Genomic DNA, 18,729 nt, shown 5'->3' on the forward strand with positions numbered 1-18,729 from the left:
CAGACAAGTCCCAGAATATCCCGTTTGAATGCCTGAAATTTTAATCATCTATAACTTCAGACCTAATTGTTGTACTCCTTTAGTTTCATTTTCTCAAATCATGTGTTATTTGGGTGAGGTATTATAAATGTATCTTTTTTTTCACTTTGGACCTCTGCTTTGAGATACAAAGCATTCAGAGCTATATTCCTATGAATATTTTAATGAAATTATTTGATGTGGTAGTTTTAACTATGTATTGACATGCTTTTAAAATAATACATGGTGAATGTAAGCTGTAGTATGTTGTGAACAATTATATGCCCATAAATAATAAAATAAGAATAGCATTTATAGAACACTTTAAAATTTTCAAAGCACTTTATATATATTGTCTTATATGATCTTCACAATTCTATGAGTTGGGTTTTATTATTTCCATTTTACAGTTGAGGAAAATGAGGCAGAGAGATTAGTTCTCTCAATTCAGTTTCTCTCTATGCTTCTCTGAATTCTTCATATTCTTCATGTCTTATAGTATAATGATATCCCATTACATTAGTTTACTACAATGTGCTTAACCATTCCTCTATTTAAATGCTAGTTCTTTGCTACCACAAAGAGTATTGCTATAAATATTTTGGTATATATAGAGAGGACTTTTCTGGTTTTGACCTCACTGAGTTTTTTTTCCCTAATGAGAATTCCTTCGTATTGGGTCAAGCTTCTATAATTATTATTAGTTTTACTATTAAAAACCAACAAATTTACAAGTATATCTACATGTATATGTGATATGTATAGATATATTTGCAGATGTATGTAGAAAAATAAACATAGATATATATCTATAATATAGATGTATGTATAGCTTCAGCTCTCTTCCCCATTAAAAAAAAAAAAAAACTTCCTTGTTACAAATAAGCATAGTCCAGCAAAAAAATCCATGTCAGAAAATGATTTGTGTCTCATTCTGAACCTTGAGTTCAATGCCTCTCTGTTGTGATATGTATAGCACATTTCATCACCAGTCTTCTGATGTTGATCATTGTATTGTTCAGAGTTAAACCTTTTAAAATTCATTTTCTTCACAGTGTTGTCATTATAGAAATTATTCTCTTCGTGCTAAATTATAATTTAGTTCATTGTAAAAAAAAAAAAGTCTTTTCAGAAACTGGAAAATGCACTTTTAATTGATTTTTTTTTTTTGGCCATCCTACTAATGTTATATCATCCATAAATTAGAGCTTTAAAATACAGCTAGTTTTTCCTTCTGTGTTTGATTGACATGTTTTGTAGATATTTAGAGTTTTTTAAAAAACAGACTTCTAGAACACAGAAAGACATTATGTTACAGAGTAGTAGAATGATGCATCTGAAGACCTACCACTAATTAATTACAAGTGTAAAATTGGATAGCTTAACCATTCTGGGCCTTAGTTTCCTTATCCTTAAAATGACCATTAATTTCTAAGGTTCCTTCAAGCATTTATAATACAATAATACAATGCAATACAATTAAACATTAAGTTCATACTATGTGCCAGATACTGTGCTAAGTGCTGAGGATACAAATAAGAGAAATAGAGTTCCTATCCTCAAAGATCTTATAGTCTAATGGAGGAAGACAAAATACAAAAGGAAGTTTAAAAGGGTGGATAGGGGAAGGTCCCAGGCATGGGGCATGATAAAGGTGAAAACAAAGCCAAGCAGCTAGAAGATGAAGTTGATTGAGCCTGTGGGACTTCTTTAAAGAGAAGTTTCTCTTTAAAGAGTATCTCTCTGCCATCCGCAAAGAGCTGAACTCTAAGGATGCCTAAGCTAGTGGTTTCAGGAACTTCCCAGAAACGTTTTCACATGCTTGAGAGCCCTTGCATGAAATTTTATAGATAGAAAAGTTGGCAACATCCAAAAAAGCAGTGAGGTTGAATGCCTTTCTATTAGAAATGCCAGTCACTGCAACTTCTGGCCTTTCTCAGATTATAATCCTTGAAAATAGTTCATCTGCCTGCACAGGGTAAAGGAATCATTGCAAACCAATTGTTAATATTGTCAGAAGCAGTAGGCCCTTCTCAGTATCACTTAAATACCTCTAAGGTACTAGATACTCTGCTAGATCCTGAGGATACAAAGACTCTCAAGAAAGTATATGTCAGAACTTTCTTTGTCAAGTTATTTGCTTTTATCCAGAAAACAGATGTATTAAATCTTTTCCTTGTTAGAAGCTTAGCTTAGATCAACTTGTAAGATAAAAATCATAATTGAAAAAAGTATACTACATTCACATACTTAATAAATGTGAAAACATTACTTTGTATATTGTTTTTGTTCCTGGTTTATTTTTCCTGTTTATGGTTCAATCTTTACATGAACATAATTCAGCTTTCTCTTTTGGATACTTTAAACCACCAACTTTATCAAATAGTAGATACTGTTCAGAACTATTTTGAATGTGTAGTAATTTAGCAATAAATACACAGATAAGTGCTTGCACTTTGGCAGCACATAAACTAAAATTGGAATGATACAGCTATTAGCATGGCCCCTGTACAAGGATGACATGCAAATATTTGTGAAAAAAGTATTTTTTGTTGCATAGTGATGAATTAGTAAACTGATATATTGTCGTCTTTCAAAAAATACAAAAATAAATTTAATGGCTTAACTTCCCAATGAGAAGGGATATTTTCAAATTAGTCTTAATGCTTACAGATGTTGTCTAACTTTTGGTGTTCTTTGGGGATTGGGGAAATATCTACAAACCCACTAAATTCAATTAACATTTAAGGTTCTACTTATTATGGGAAGCTTCTATGCTTGGCACTGAAGATACCAGGACAAAAACAAATCAAGACTTGCCCTCAAAGAATGTACATTCTGGTGGGCTGGATAACAAGTTCATTTTGTAGAACATAACCTCTTCTCCCCAGCTGTCAGTGCTATCTGCTCTAAGTTTATGTTCCATCAATTCTGTGTGTGTTCTGTATGGTGCGAATTATGGTGTCTTCTCAATTAGAATGTAGGCTTCTTGAGAGCAAGGACTGTTTAATATCTCCATCACTTAGTACAATACTTGTCACATAATGGATATTAGTAAATGCTTTTAATTATTTGATTAAATATACTTTCAAACATCTTGAAAGTCTTGCAGCTGCGGTTCCTATTCTGTGTAATAACATTCTAGAATGCATTGTCAGCTATAATAGAACATTACCAGGAAATCATGAAAGACAAATTGAAATTAACAACATGTGAAATCAAGCTATACATAACAGTGAGGACAGCAAACAGCTATCCTTAATGCTTTATTTTCTCTCATAGTATTACCTGAAAATCAGATACGTATTGGATGTGTGACACTGAAATATTGGCATCTACTTCTTAAAGGATTCATATTTAATGATGACTCTCCTGTAAACTACTTGTACTTTGTAAGGAGTACAAGAAACCTAGTGTTTGCTACTTACTCCTTATCCTTTTAAGAGCATCAGAAAGCTTTGGCCCTTCCTTCACAGTAGTTAAAAGGTTGAACATAGCATTTTCTAAGCAGGTTCCTGTACCCTTTAATAATTGTAATATCAGTAGAAAACTCAAAGTAGTTTCAAATGGCATTAGTCCTTTTGAGACAATCAGAATGCCAAAAAGGCTTTGTCTTCGTCATTGGAAATTAAATGCTTGATTTCAAGAAGACTACATTGCAGTCTGCTTATTTTTCTATGAGACTCCAAATTCCTTTAACATTATTTTTTGAACATTTGACTGTATCTACATGTGTAAAATTCAGCACAGCCAAACCTTTTATTATAGCTACCCTCATAGCCAATACCTTCTGGCATGGCTCAGCTGTTTGTGTTGTAGTTAATCAAGCACAAAAATGTAGCCTTGCATAGACAGAAAAAATCAGCTCAACAGTGGAAAAAATTAGAGGACAGTCTGAAAAGTTGCATATCCTTTTAATGTTTACAAAGCACTTTCCTCAAATATAGCTCTGTAAGATAGGCAATATGAACATTATTATCCACTTTTGTCAGATGTAGATACTAAGACACAGAGATGTGAATGTGATTAGCCCATAATCACTCACCTAATATGTGTCAGAGCTGGGATGTGAACCACATCTTCTTTAAAACTTAATTTTTATTCTATAGTACATTTCTATGACTACTAGATTTGCAAACTTAGTGACAACTGTCATTTGGTCCCTATTCTGTAGACTTATAGGATTATAGAGTTTGATCATCAGTGAAAGAGGAATGAAATTTAAGATAGGAAATACATGAATGTGACTTGGTATGTGGACTAACTTATGGAAAGCCTTTTCAGTGTGAGAGCAGTCTAATCTTGGAACTACCAAGCCATCAGCAGATGTCTTCTGGAACTCTGCCATCCATATAGTGTCTGCTTTCTACTATTCTTTACCAATCACAGTTTTATTCATTCAGTGTTTTTGACATAACCATAGTGCATGAGAGTGTTTTCAAGGTAGTAGAATTTTTGTTACATTTTGCAACTTTCCAAAGCATGGTTTTACTCATCTTAGGGTCTTTACAGCCTTGAAGTCTCTTTTGAACATCCTGATTAGCTCATTTATATTCCAACTTTTTGTTACATTGTTTATCACTGACCCAGATAAGGTATCCACTGCACATGTCACTTATAATTAACTGTGCTTCTATCATTTCCATCAAATCAGTAGAATCAAAGGAGTTAACCATTGCTTGTCATTACAGAACTGTTATCTACATGGTGATAATTTTTTCCATGCAGCTTCATCACTATCGGTTCAGCTGAGTCAAAAATCCTCTCCCCCTGCTGTTTCTCCATGTCCTGTCATGCTTATCTATCTGCTTCTCCACAATCCATACCCTCTTCTGCTCACCAGAAAACCTGATCTAGTGTTAACATACTTCCCTTCATCTTAGATATCTTATTTCATGGTCTTCCAACTGACACTCAAAAGAACCTTATTTCTCTCCAGAAGATATATCTTCCCTGGTCACTCTTTCCAAGGCAGGCCACTCCACCAAAACTTTTTTTTTTATTTCTCTCTGGCTCCTGTTCCTCTTTGTTCTTCCAGTCTCAGCACTGCTCTTGCTTTATTTTTCTCTTTATAGTTGATGAATTCAATTATGTGTAATCTTCTACAAGCAAGTTTTATGTGAAACTTCCTTCACCAGGACTTTGCTTTCCACATACCCTCCCTTCCTCCTCCAATTATTAGTGCATTATCTCTGTCACAGTCTGAATTTCGTGTGTGTGTGTGTGTGTGTATGTATTAATATTTACTTTTGTATATGGCATATTCCCCTCCTCCCAGTATAATGTAAACTCCTGTGAGAAAGACTTGTTCTTATCTTTGTATTTATCCCCTGTGCTTAGCAATAATTTTCACTACCACTCACCTGTACTACAGAAACAGCCTTCTAATTAGCCTCCAACCTCCACAGAGCTGCCCAAGTGTTGGGCTAACCACTCTATAGTCTTGCTCAGTGAGTTCCAATGGCTCCTTCTTGTCTCAAGGATTAGTAACTAGCTTCTCATCTGTAATTATTCTTGTCTATACCTCTTATACTTGCCACATACTGCATTATCTATTTGCTGTGGTTTCCAGGCTATATATACACATGAACTATGGCTTTTGTATCCAGCTGAATATCATAATCTGAACCAGAGGTGTTTTTTACTCACTTAATTTTTCCTATATGGAGAACTGGGCCAAACTTTAATGATTATGAATTTCATTTAAGAGACCTTTAGTATTTTGCAATCAGCACAATGTCATCTTCAAACAGGAGCATTTGGAGAACTTCAGCAACTATTGAAAATTTCTTTTCCTTTTGGACGTAGTACTTCCATGGAAGGTTAGATATCTTCCATGATGGGGATAATATGCTTTTGATGAGCATGAATCTCTTTTATTGTTGGGTTAACATTAATAATCATTCATAAATGATTCCTACAGTGGCAACTAGTCATTTCCTCTTTATTTAAATGTAATTGATTTAATTTATTATGATGCTACATGGTATTCAATATACTTATTGCCTCCTGATTTTTGTTGGATCAAATGCATATCTCAAGTAATTTATAAGCGATTTGCCCTAATCTCATCACAAACTCTAGTCTTTTGCGTCATAAGTTCCATCCATCTTTTCACATTATCCCACACTCAGTGGTTTAGCCAAATTAGAGTATCAATTTGTCCCTATGTCATTTGCTGCTATTATTCATTCACACAAAACTGTGGCCAGAAACCTTGAGGATCTTCCTCTCCCAGATTTTATTTTGTTTTTTGAATAGATAGGTAAAAGAGGCCATTCTTTGTCTCATTTTTACCTAACTTTAATCACCAAATGAACAAACTGAGAACTGGTAAAGACCTTTGCTTAAAAAGGCCAAGGCCTCCTATTGCAATCAGGCCATCCTGATCTCTATCTTTCCAGTAGACTCAGATGGCTCTGGAGGAAAAAGTGAGGCTGATGACTTTGTGCAACCCACTCACTTAAATCCATTTCATTTGCAAGTCATGACATCTGCTTCCTGATGTCCTGGTCTTCTTCAGTAAAGGACAGAGAATGCCTTGCCTCTTTATCTCTGCCTTTCAAACTTATCTTCTTTGATGGATCAGCTTCAATGATCAAATCAAGGCCTCTCCATTTCCCCTTTCCCCTGACAGCATATTATTTCCTTCCTTAAATATTAATAGTGCTGAGATTCCAACTTAATTCTCCTTATATTCCCTGTTATATTGAATTATATACATTGGTGTTGTGTGCTTGTGGTGAGACCTAAATTTGAGAGAGAGAGAGAGAGAATGCTGGATTTGTAGTCAGGAAGACCTAGATTCAAACCTTCTCTAAGTGAAGCTGTATCGCTTCCTTAGCCTTTTTGTACCTTAGTTCTTTCATCTATAGAATGAGAATGATTAGATTTAATGTCCTTCAGGTACTGAATCTGTGATTTTTGATTCTGTGCTTTTATGGCAAGGACTGTTTCATTTTTGTTTATCTTTCCTCAGTGTTTGGTCCAATACTTTGCTCAAGGTAGGCCCTTAAAAATGTTTTGTTGAATTAAGTTACCAGCATCACTTTTATTGGCCTGATGCAAAATTTGTTATCAGGAACTCTTATAAGTCATACTAAGATCTTACTCCCATACTTGACAATTGTAGAATTTTAGAAGTAGAGGAAACTGGAGACATTTATTGCCAGTGCCTCAATTTTACAGATGATAGGGGCAGACCTATAAAAGTTAAATGGCTTGCCCAAGTTATCATTGCTAGCATATACCAGAGCCGATAGAACCTTAGCCTAGTAGTCATCCCACTGTATCACTATACCACCATCATGTTAAACATGATTGATGAAGAGATTAAATTAGATAAATCTCTAAGGTCTCTTGCATGACATTATGTCTTTGCTGACCAAGAACTTAGAATTGTGCTGTGTGGTTGTGGTTAGCGTCGTTCTTAGTTAATTAATTCACTATTAACCTTTTGGTTTTGTGGCATCATAAAGAATGATAGTTGCCTAACTTTGATGGAAAGTTTTCATGAGGTCTTCTGATACATGTAAGGACAGAGCATGCACAGTTATCAGGGGGTGCCTGGAACTGATACTCAAAGGTTTTGAGAAAAGACCATATGCATGCTAATATCACTTTTGATGGTGCCAGGTTCATTCCCCTGTCAGAGGAGAGAAGCAAGAAGTTATTTAAGAATTAGTTCCTATAGCTTGAAGTCAACCATTTCCTGCTACAGCCTTGCCTCCATTTCCTTTATAACTATAACCAAATTTTTTAGTTAACCTGGAACTTCAAAGAAGAGAAATCAAGGTGGCCATAAGAATGAATCTTTATTTCTTCAGTCAAATTCCTGACGAATTAACTTTCTCTTCTAATAGGAATGTTGGACAGACATTGTTTTTACCTTTTCTTACAATTGTCTATGATTATTTTCAAAAAGTAATTTTTAAAAATAATATTACCACATATTTCTCCTTTGGAGGTTACACACCCTATGGTGGTGCTTTATTTTTCTTTCTCTTTTTTAAATTTGATTATGTTTTCAGGTCCACATTATTTTTCTCCCATCCCTTAGTCCCCTTTTCAGAAAACAGGAAGCTATTACAATTTATAGTCAAGAAAATCTGCATCTGAAACCATCTCCAATTGTCTTCATCTGTGTCTTGCCACTGAACTCAGATGACTGGAGGAAAAAGTAAAACTGATCGCTTTGCATAGCCCTGCCTCATTTTAAATTCAGTTCACTTAAAAGTCAAAACATCTTTTCATGTCATTCATTGGTTCTCTTCAAGAATAAAGGACAAATATTAGCAGCAACAATTCCCACTTTGACCATGTCAAAAAAATTTTTTTCCCTTCTCTACTCTGATTCTTTCACATCTCTATCAGTGAGTGGGCACATGTTTAACCATGAGTCCTTTGGAACTGTGATTGGTTATTTTATTGATTAGAAGTCCTAAGTCTTTTAATTTTTTTGTTTTTATATTACTATGGTATAAATTGTTTTCTTTTTTCTGCTTATTTGACTTCACATTACTTCATACAAGTCTTTCCAGAGTTCTCTAAAACCATCTCTTTCATTTCTTATAGCACAGTAATATTTCATCACATTCATATACCATGATTTGTTCGGCTATTTCTCAATTGATGGGCAATCCATCAATTTCCAATTTTTTGCCTTCATAAAAAAGCTGCCATAAATATTTTTATACATAAGAGTATTTTTCCTCTTTTTTGATCTCTTTGGTCTATAGACTTAGTATTGCTAAGGCTAGCATATGTACAATTTGATAAGTTTTGGGACACAGTTTGCAAATTGCTTTCTAGAATGGCTGGACCAGTTCACAGTTCTGCCAGAAGTACATTTATTTTTTCTTGAAATCCCTCCACCATTTCTAATTTCTTTTTTTTGGTCACCATTCTAATATGATGGATTTGAGGTGGAATCTCAGAGGGTTTTTTAAATATGAATTCTCAATTTCTTAATCATTTCGAATATTTTTCACATAGCTATGGAGAAGTGTTCTGAAAACTGCCTATTGATCTCTTTTGACCATTTACAATTGGGGAATCATTCTTATTTTTATAAATTTGAATCACTTCCCTCTGTACCCTAGAAATGAAATCTTCATCTCAGAAACTTCAAAATCTGCCTCCTCCCCATCCCCAGTTTTCCCAATTTTCTTCTAACTTTAGCTGCATTGGTTTTATTTTCACAAGAACTTTTTAATCTAAAGAATCAAAATTGCCTATTTTACTCCCTGTGAATTGTCTCTCCCTCTTGTTCGGTCATGAATTCTTTCTGAATCTATAGATCTGACAGGCAATTTCTACCTTACTTTTCTAATTTATTTATGTCACCCTTTATGTCTAAATCAGGTACTCACTTGGAGCCTGTCTTAGTATATAGTATAAGATGTTGGTCTAAATCTAATTTCTGCCATATTGATTTCCATTTTCCCAAAAAGTTTTTGGCAAATAATGAGATAAAAATCTTAATTTCACCTCCCTTCCCTTCCTACTCACTGATGAATGTCTGAGTAACTAGAAGTTCTGTCTGAAAGGGAAAGTTTGAAAGGATTTTAATTTTCTGTAGTGTGGAACTAATTAGAAAATGGGTACACTGAAAGGTGACAGCTATAAACCATCTTCATTCCATTTTAAATATAGACAGCCTCAAGAAAGTAAGAGTGAGGAATAAAGGTTAGGGAAGTAAGCAAACCTTACTTTTATCAGAATTGGCTCAAAGAGGAAATAATATACAAACTCAACATGGATATAGAAATCTATCTTACCATGTAAGAAAGTGAGAACCAAAAGGAATACAACAATGAGGAAGGAGGAGAAAAGTGTGAAAGAAGAGAGGGCATATTGGAGGAGAGGATAAGTCAGAAGCAAAACACTCTTGAGGAAGGATAGGATAGAAGGAGAGAGAATAGAATAAAAATGGGAAAATACTAGTAGCAATAGTAATTGTGGAAAGAATTTTGAAGCAAGTAAGTTTCTCTCATAAGACCTCATTTCTCAAATGTATAAGAAACTGAGTCAGATTTATTAAAAAAAAAAAAAAGAGCCATTCCCCAATTAATAAATGATCAAATGATATGAATAATTTTCAGATGAATTAATCAAAGTATTTATAGCCTTTGAAAAAAATACTCTAACTCACTATTGTTTGGAAAAATGCAAATTAAAACAGTTCTGAGTACTTATCTCATACTTATTAGACTGACTAATGGTCCAGGAAAGAAAAATGACAAATGTTGGAGGGAATGTGAAGAAAATGAGACATTAATACATTGTTGGTGCAATTGTGAACTGATTCAACCATTCCGTAGAGCAATTTGGAACTATTCCCAAAGGGCTATAAAATCATACATACTTTTTTGGATGAACTATCACTACTAGGTACATATCCCAAAAGAGATTAAAAGGGAGGAAAAAAAGAAAAAATACCTATATGGATAAAAAAAGATTTATAGCAGCAAATAAATACAGACAGCCTGCCTCTAAATTTAAAACATCTAATTTGAAACTGCCTTAGTTACAAACAAACATCCTAAAGAATGGTAGGTCCTGTTCTTCTTGAAGTTCTAAAGCTAGATATGTTCCCTGAGAGCCTGTCTTCCTTGGTAGGAGTGGCAAGACTTGTTTTGTACAGCACTGTGTTCCCTTCAAGTTAGACAGTCATTGGCTAGTATGGCCAAAGGGAGTTATTCTTGGCATTCTGTATTCCAAAAACAGTGACCTAGAAACGAACTTATGAAATGCAGCATATTTGTAAGTTGAAGTTCCTTTGTTAAGGAAAGGATGAGAATGGAAGGAAACATTTTTAGGAAAAATGATGTGGCTACAGAATTTGTGGGGAGTGTCTTTACTAGGAAAGTGTTTATAGAAAGATTTATAAAACAAGTAAATGCAAATTTAATATAGTTTTATCTTAGCATTGACCTTAGAGTTGATCAGGGATCTCTATTTTTGCTTTCATCACATTAAGTTAGCATCTAATCCATGTTTTCCCAGAATACCTCTACTTTTGTGAAATGGTTTGACTTTAGTGGTCTGACCTGCATGTAACAGAGTTATTTCAGGTAGCAGCAATCATTGCATAAATTATGATGAGTTTATATAAACTATGACAAGTTATATGTGTATTTTAAATTTTCATCTTTTCTTTCAAGACTTAGGTATGGGAATACTCTCCTGATTCTACCTCTCCCTTAGCCCACCCCCAACTATTAGTATTCTGTTTTTCCTTCAATTAAAGTTCCCTGAGGACTTGAGCAGATTCATTTTTGTTTATATATCTCTAGTGTCTAACATGATGTCTTATAGATGGTATGTTGTTACTAAGTGTTCATTAAAATATTAGTCCATTTATATTTTAATTCCATAAAAACTTAATTTCTAAAGTTTTACATGCATGCTATTAGTATAGTATACATTGATGGAACTCAGAAACACAATTTAGACCCTAGTGTGCTATAGAGCTGTGGTTTAAACCAAATGTTACCAATAAAATATTTAGTAGCAACTATTCTTTTAAAAGACACATTTTAGAAAATTGTAGTCATTTGTAATATCCTCATATCCAGCTGTCAGCTTTATACTTCTTCAGCTAACATTTTAGGGTTGGAAACCAGAGAAGTGGAAATTAGGGTACCACAGTTAGACATTAAGCTAAAGATTTGAGAGTATTATTATAGCCTATATAAATTTCAAAATAAGGGCCTTCAGTGAATCTAAGAAGATAATAACTTAACCCCAAATATGATTAAATTAAAGTACATATTGGGGGTAAGGGAGGAAGAAAAGGAGAGATAGAGGGAAGCGGGAGAATAGACCTGTGATTTCATTGATATAGGGAACTCCCTGATAAAACTCATTTTACTAATTCTACTAATCTACTAATAATGTAGATTATCACTTTCTCTGCAACTTTTATAATCTTAGAGAGACACTGGAGCACTAAGAGGTTGTGACTTGTTTAGGATCACACAGTGTGTCTATAAAAGAGGTGGATCCTGATTCCAGATCTCCCAAGGCCAGTTCTCTTTCAAATCACTATACCACACAGTACCACATAAATGTGTATGTGTATATGTCCACATATACATATATACATACCCATATATAATTACATGTGTACATGCATACTTCTGTATTGTGTAAGCTTGCATATAATAGTGTTAAAATGGAGAATTTAGAGAATTTCCAGTTTTAGAAAATGGTTCCAGATATTAAATTTAGAGTTTTGTTGGAGTAAATCTAAAAATTCTAGCCCCCTTTTAACGCTCTGTTTCACTGTTCCTTTGCCTTTAATCAGACCTACTGTATAACTGTTGTGAAAATGGACTGATACTGATTACTTTAAGTATAAAAGATAATATATAAATTCTAGTATTAAAGACACAATTTCTAGAAATAAAAACACTAGTGTTGTAACTATGGTCTAACCAAAAGCAATGGCAGTGATTAAGTGCATAGTAAAAAAAAAAAATTTCATATTACTCTGAATAATATAAAATAATTAAGGAATCTGGGTTTCGTAAGGAGAATTGATTAACAATCTCTACTTTTCTGTACACTAGATTTCAATTAAATGGGCATTTTTAAAATAACAACTTTTTATTTTTCAAAATACATGCAAAGATAGTTTTCAACATTCACTCTTGCAAAACCTCATGTTCCAAATTTTTCTCCCTTCCCACCACTCCCTTCCCCTAGATAGCAAGTAATCCAATATAAGTTAAACAATTCTTCTAAACATATTTCCTCATTTATCATGCTGCACAAGAAAAGTCAGATCAAAAGGAAAAAAATGAGAAAGAAAAAAAGCAAGCAAACAACAACAACAACAAAGGTAAAAATGATATATTGTGATCCACATTCAGTCCCCATAGTCCTCTCTCTGGATGCAGATGGTTCTCTCCATCACAAGTCTATTGGAATTCCCTGAATCACCTCATTGTTGGAAAAAGTCAAGTCCATTACAGTTGATCATCATATAATCTTCTTATGGCTGTATACAATGTTGTCTTGGTTCCATTCATTTCACTTAGCATCAGTTGATGCATTCTCTCTAGACCTTTCTGAAATCAGCCTGATGATTGTTTCTTTTAGAACAATAATATTCCAATACATTCATATAATGAATTATACAATTCAATATGATTGATATAATCATATTTTAATAATCAGAAATATGATGATTAGAAGTTAAGGCAAATAACCTAAACTAGTGATTCATAAAACTGTCTATTTATAAAAGTTCAGGAGAACAGTATTTTTATTTTTAAAGAAAATGTTCAAAACTAATATATGGAAACCACTTCAACACAATATTATTAGCATATTAAAAGAGTATACTCATATAGGGAAATCCAGAAATTATAGTGGGAAATCATGATGTAGAACACATGGTCTAAAAGAGAGAGAGAGAGAAAAGTGGTTTTGTCCTTGGTGTACACTACAGACCACAGATGTAGCATTTGGGAGCCATCATCCTTGAACAAAGACATGATATATTACTAATAGCTGTGAAGGGGACTCCAGGCATCTTGCCTATTTAACATCTTACTATCTATTTTGTTTTCCCTTTATTCTCTAGGAACAACAGGGGCAAACTTCTTCCTCCTCTTCCCCATCTCCCCCACTCTCTGGGGTAGTTTCTTAATCCACTTATTTTGGGCCCTTTGTCCTGATGTTGAACTATTCTGAATAAGAATAAAAATTCATCTTAACTCACTGTATCTTCATAGCTTCAGACCATATTTCATATCCATTCAGAAACCAGGATACACAACAGGGTCATTGCTATATTTTCTGTTATCACTAGTTACCATCCTCTTTCCACTTTTTGTTGCTCTGCTAACAGTAATCAAATCAGTGCGGTGCTCTCTGGTTCTTCTCACCATCTCTGTAACTCTTCAAATTAAAACTCCCTTCCCTAACTCCTACTCTTTTAGATGTGTTGTTTCCCCCTTTCAGAATTTTATATTGTTAGGAGCAGTGACTATCTCAATTTTATGTTTGAATTTTTGATGTCCAGCACTCAGTGGGCACTTGATAAATACTTCATTCATCCAGATATCTCCTAGGATTGATTGATTTTTCTCTTTCCTCTCTCCTTCTCCTTTTCCCTCTCCTTCTTTCTCTCTCTTTTATTCCCTCTTGTTCTCTTTTTCCCCCCTCTGTTTTTCTCCCTTCATACTTGAATTCAAAAAAACAGTTTCAGAAAGACAAGATGGGGAGAGGGAATTTAGACAGCAGTCTAAGAAAAGCTCTTGGGGTTTTAGTAAACTACAGACTTATAGTGAATAGACAAAGCGATGTGGCAGCCAAGATAATTAAGGCAGTCTGAGACTGAATTAAGAGAGACTGGGCAGTCCCTATATCCACTGTTTTGTAGCCCACATCTGGAGTTCTGGGTACATTTCTCAAATGCAGTGCACTTCAGTAAGGATAAGGAAAGCATCCTGAGGAGCAGAGTAAGAATAGAGGAGGGTTTTGAGTTCATACCATATGACAGTTGGTTGAAGGAACTTTGAATATTTGATCTTGAGAAAAGAAGATTCAGAGAAGAATATCAGGTATCTGAAGAACTCATATTATAGAGACTGGTTGTTTGGCAAGACTGAGAAAGCAGTGTTGCAAAGAGGCCAACTCTGAGTGGATGAAAACTCCCGAACAAGGAGTGAAAGTGGATCAGCCTGCTTTGGTTAGTGATAGGATCATCCCTGGAGTACCAGAAACCTAGTCAGAATGATCACCTATCATAATATGGTATAGAAAGTATCTCATGGGGATAAGGGATGTATTTTAGAGATGGTTATTAACATTTTTTCCAGCTGTTAAATTTGATGATCCTATCCTAATGCTTTAAACAGAATTGTTGTCAGAGATAAGGAATTTCTATCACTGGGACATTGACATTGCTTTTTTATATAATTAGTAAGCACTTAATAAATATAGATCTGAGTTGAAAATTACTAGTATATACTAAAGCATGTACAATTTATATTGAAATTACTTCAGCAGTTTGAAATGTATAAATGTAGTTTGTATGATTTTTTTTAAAAAAATCAACATAGATAATGGTAATCAGATCATAGATTTTAAACTGAGAGAGACTCAAGATCATTTAGTCCAACAACTTTATTTTGCGGAAAAGGAAACTGAGACCCAGAGAAACTTTTCCAAGGTTAGAAGCAAGATTAGAGTGCTGATAAATGTAAACAGAGACAATTCATTGTTTATACATACACACACATATATATATGGTGTGTGTGTGTGCATTCCAAGAATTTCAGTTTAATCTGCATTGCTAATATTATCTCCATTACTTTCTTAAGTCTAGACTTTAGACAGTCAACAAAACAATAAAATCAAGCCTAGCTTTGTAGCATTTCCTGATTTCTGTGATGTTAGTGCTCACAGTAAGACACCTATGATTACAGAATGGCAGACTTGGAATTTCAACCAAAGTCCACAAGTTCTAAACTAATAGTCTTTATACTATATTCTATGCTACTTTCATATAAAAATTAGACAAGAAAAAATGAGATAATTTTCAGATTGAAGTCTAGGGCGTGAGGTTAAGATTGTTATTGCAACCTAAATAATAAAAATTCCCTATTATTTGTCTATTTTCCCATAGTAGTATCAAATATATTTGCTTTGTTTTCTTAATATCTTACATATGAGTGTGAGAGCTTTTTACCTACAGTACTATTGAAGTTGTTTCATTGGCATTATTTCTGTATAGACCAATTTTGGAGTGCCTTTGTAATAGACACTTGCTCTCTGTTTGTCTGTGGGCCCTGGAAAAATGCCAGCCTGACAGAACAGAGAAACAAAAGAGCCCTGAAAATATCAAGACTGAAGGCTGTTTTCCTGTCACCACACAGATTTGGATTATATTATAGCAAGAGCAGACAGATGGACAATTCGGCTAGTTTAGGAGTGATGAAGATATTAGAATAGAGAAAAGAAACATTCTGTTCTTTTATTCAAAGAAGAATTTGTAGGCTAAATTGCTGGCATTAGTAATAAGCTTAACATTCTGACCAAAGAAACATTATTTTTTGCCCTAGGGATAATGACTCGTGTTCTTCTTGGAATTTTGCTTTTGTGGAATCCAGTGCAGTCATAGATACGGCTGGATTATTTGGAACTCCATGCTGATGACGTTGTTGAGTATTTTAGTGATGGATAAACACAGTGGGATAATGAACCTCACTGTAACAAAGGAATCAAAAGCATGTTTTAATTATGAGTTAGTTGTTTCTTGGAGAAAAGTGAATGTAGTTTGGGGTGGGGGGAGGTTAAATTTAATAATCCTATGATATTATAGTTCTTTCATCATTGAATAGAAAAGGAACTGTTGACTTTTCAGTTTGTCTCCTTATAACTCTGCCTACAGATTTGAACTTCATTTTTGTGGAATTAAAACAGAAAAGTAGATTTATTATAGTGACTCTTCAGCTCTGTCCTGCTATCTAAGATTGCCTCTGGGAGTGGTTTTCTATGTGCAATTTTTTTCATGTCTCTTGAAAACCTCATGTTACCAGACTGTTCTTATGGACCATAAAACAGTTATTTCATAATAATAGAACCACACACTATTAGAATTTGTTAGGTTTATATAGAAACATGAAAGTTAAAGTTTCCATTTCAGTTCTCTTAAATAAAGGTTCAAATGTGGTCCTGCAAATGGATTTAGTCTGTCTTCACTAATAGTTCTTTTGGGGGAGTGGGTCAGAGGAAAAATGGGGTCTCTCTCTCTCTTGTCCAGCCTTCAAATGGATCAGGCATTTACCAATATTGACCATCATGGAAGTATTCATATTCTCCATTTATCTAGCATGTGTCACTTGGCTTTTCCTTGGGCAAGCCTTAGGCCTTAGACTTCTGGTGGCCTTCCACTCCCAGGGATTCATCTTGTTGGTACCAGACTTAGTGTAAAAACCCAAATGGCTTTTTTGTCTGACTGTAGCTTAGAACTCTCAAACTCAAAGGATGTAGCAATATCGGATTCTCTAGCAGCTGAGACTGTAACACAGGCATGTGCCACCATGCCCAACACAAAATGGTATTTTTAAAAAATATCATGGATGCTGCCTAATTTTACCATCCCTCTAATTATTTTAATGGGTATATATAACACTTTGAAGTCTTCTGCTTTAGGCTTCTCATGCCTTCCTGCTATAATCTCTCTCTCCAACTCAGGCTAGCCCATAATTCAAAGCCTCAAACTCCTTCTTGAGTCATATTTTATCTTGAAATATATTTTTCACAAATATATTCCCTCCCTCTAACCAGGGCATATATTAACTTGGAATTGTATATAACTCTAAGCATTCTCCTTTGAAAACTAACTTCCTTTATCTCCTTTTACTCCTCCCATTTAATATCAACAAAATATAGTTGATGAATCATAAATTGTGACATTAACAGATATCACTATTACAAAAATTGATGAGTCAAATAACTTAATAAGCATGTTAAAAGTCTGTTTTGCTGATTCAATAAACAGCTTTGAAGAAATGCTTTTAACGATATTCTGTTATTGGCTGATCAAATTACTACTCCTTTAACAGGGAGATAACCCTGAGTTCTTTACAAATCAACAGAATATAGAGCTGTAGCAGATTCTTTCAAGCTGGTAAGACAGAATATAATGCTAAGGACAGAAGCACTTATTCTTTAAAAACTAGATTAATGAGATCTAGAGCAGTACATCACTAACAGGTTTGTCATTAGGCATATTTGTCCATGACAACTCATATATTTAATTTTTTATTTCATCATATTTTTGATTGATTAGTGACTTAAATATATTATTAAAATATAAATATATCACTTATTTTAATTGATAGTTTATTGTTTCCTCTAGCAGATTCATTAAGCTTGTCTACTAAAAATATCTTAAATATTTCCATTTGATATATTTTGAATACATAAATTAAGAACTTTCTTCTCTTAGATAAATATTCTGTGCATTTTAAGGAAGATGAAGAACTTTTATTAAAACAAATGTGTGTGTACACACACATATATTTTAAATCATTTTGGAAGTTCAAAGATTAATGTCGCTTCCATTATTTGTACGTGTTCATGTAACTCTAGATTAGCATCTGTTGCTATTCTGTCAGGTACTGCTTTTAGCCTTCAGTCTCATTATTTAGTCACAAAAAATGCTTGGGCTAAGATTGAGCCAGTCTTTCCGGTGGTATGCTCATGAGGTTTATCCATAACCCTTACATGCCAGCTATCAGTGGCCATGAAGTATTGCTTCAAGTTGCTTTCTATTTTAATTAAATATCTCTTTTGCCAAAGAGCAGATGTTGAAGAATGAACAAATCATGTATCTGGAGACCATTTTTCAAGTTGGAATTGTGTACAGTGCAATATTTCCTTGTGATATTGCTAATAAAGTAGTGGGTGTTCTTTTATTTCCAGCAAAATGATGCAAAGAGCAGAGTAACATCAAGATAAAAGGTTGCTGCTAAAGTTTAAATAGTTAAAGCAAAATGAGTGTTTTCAAGTTTCTATTGTATATAAAGCCTTTCATCAAGTGACACAGAATCCCTTTTTGAAATAAACCCTTTGTCTGTGCATTGACTTTGGGAGCATTAAATGAACACATAATAAAATATCTATGATAATATTCATAACATTCTGAAGTAAGGATAGTGTTCTGCTATCTCTTGATAGTTTTGTTCC

The 18,729-nt window shown here is 33.9% G+C and overlaps 1 protein-coding gene and 1 non-coding gene across 4 annotated transcripts in view; both read left to right on the forward strand.

Moving 5' to 3' along the window:
- PIK3CA (phosphatidylinositol-4,5-bisphosphate 3-kinase catalytic subunit alpha) overlaps positions 1 to 18,729 on the forward strand; it is an 84,732-nt gene that overhangs the window by 11,715 nt on the left and 54,288 nt on the right. The window lies entirely within an intron of this gene.
- Positions 2,464 to 2,569, forward strand: LOC127558439 (U6 spliceosomal RNA). The gene has a single exon (XR_007952829.1). It is a non-coding gene; the product is annotated as a U6 spliceosomal RNA (small nuclear RNA).

The sequence above is a fragment of the Antechinus flavipes genome, chromosome 3 (genome assembly GCF_016432865.1).
Source record: "Antechinus flavipes isolate AdamAnt ecotype Samford, QLD, Australia chromosome 3, AdamAnt_v2, whole genome shotgun sequence".
In the NCBI taxonomy this organism is placed as follows: Eukaryota; Metazoa; Chordata; class Mammalia; order Dasyuromorphia; family Dasyuridae; genus Antechinus; species Antechinus flavipes.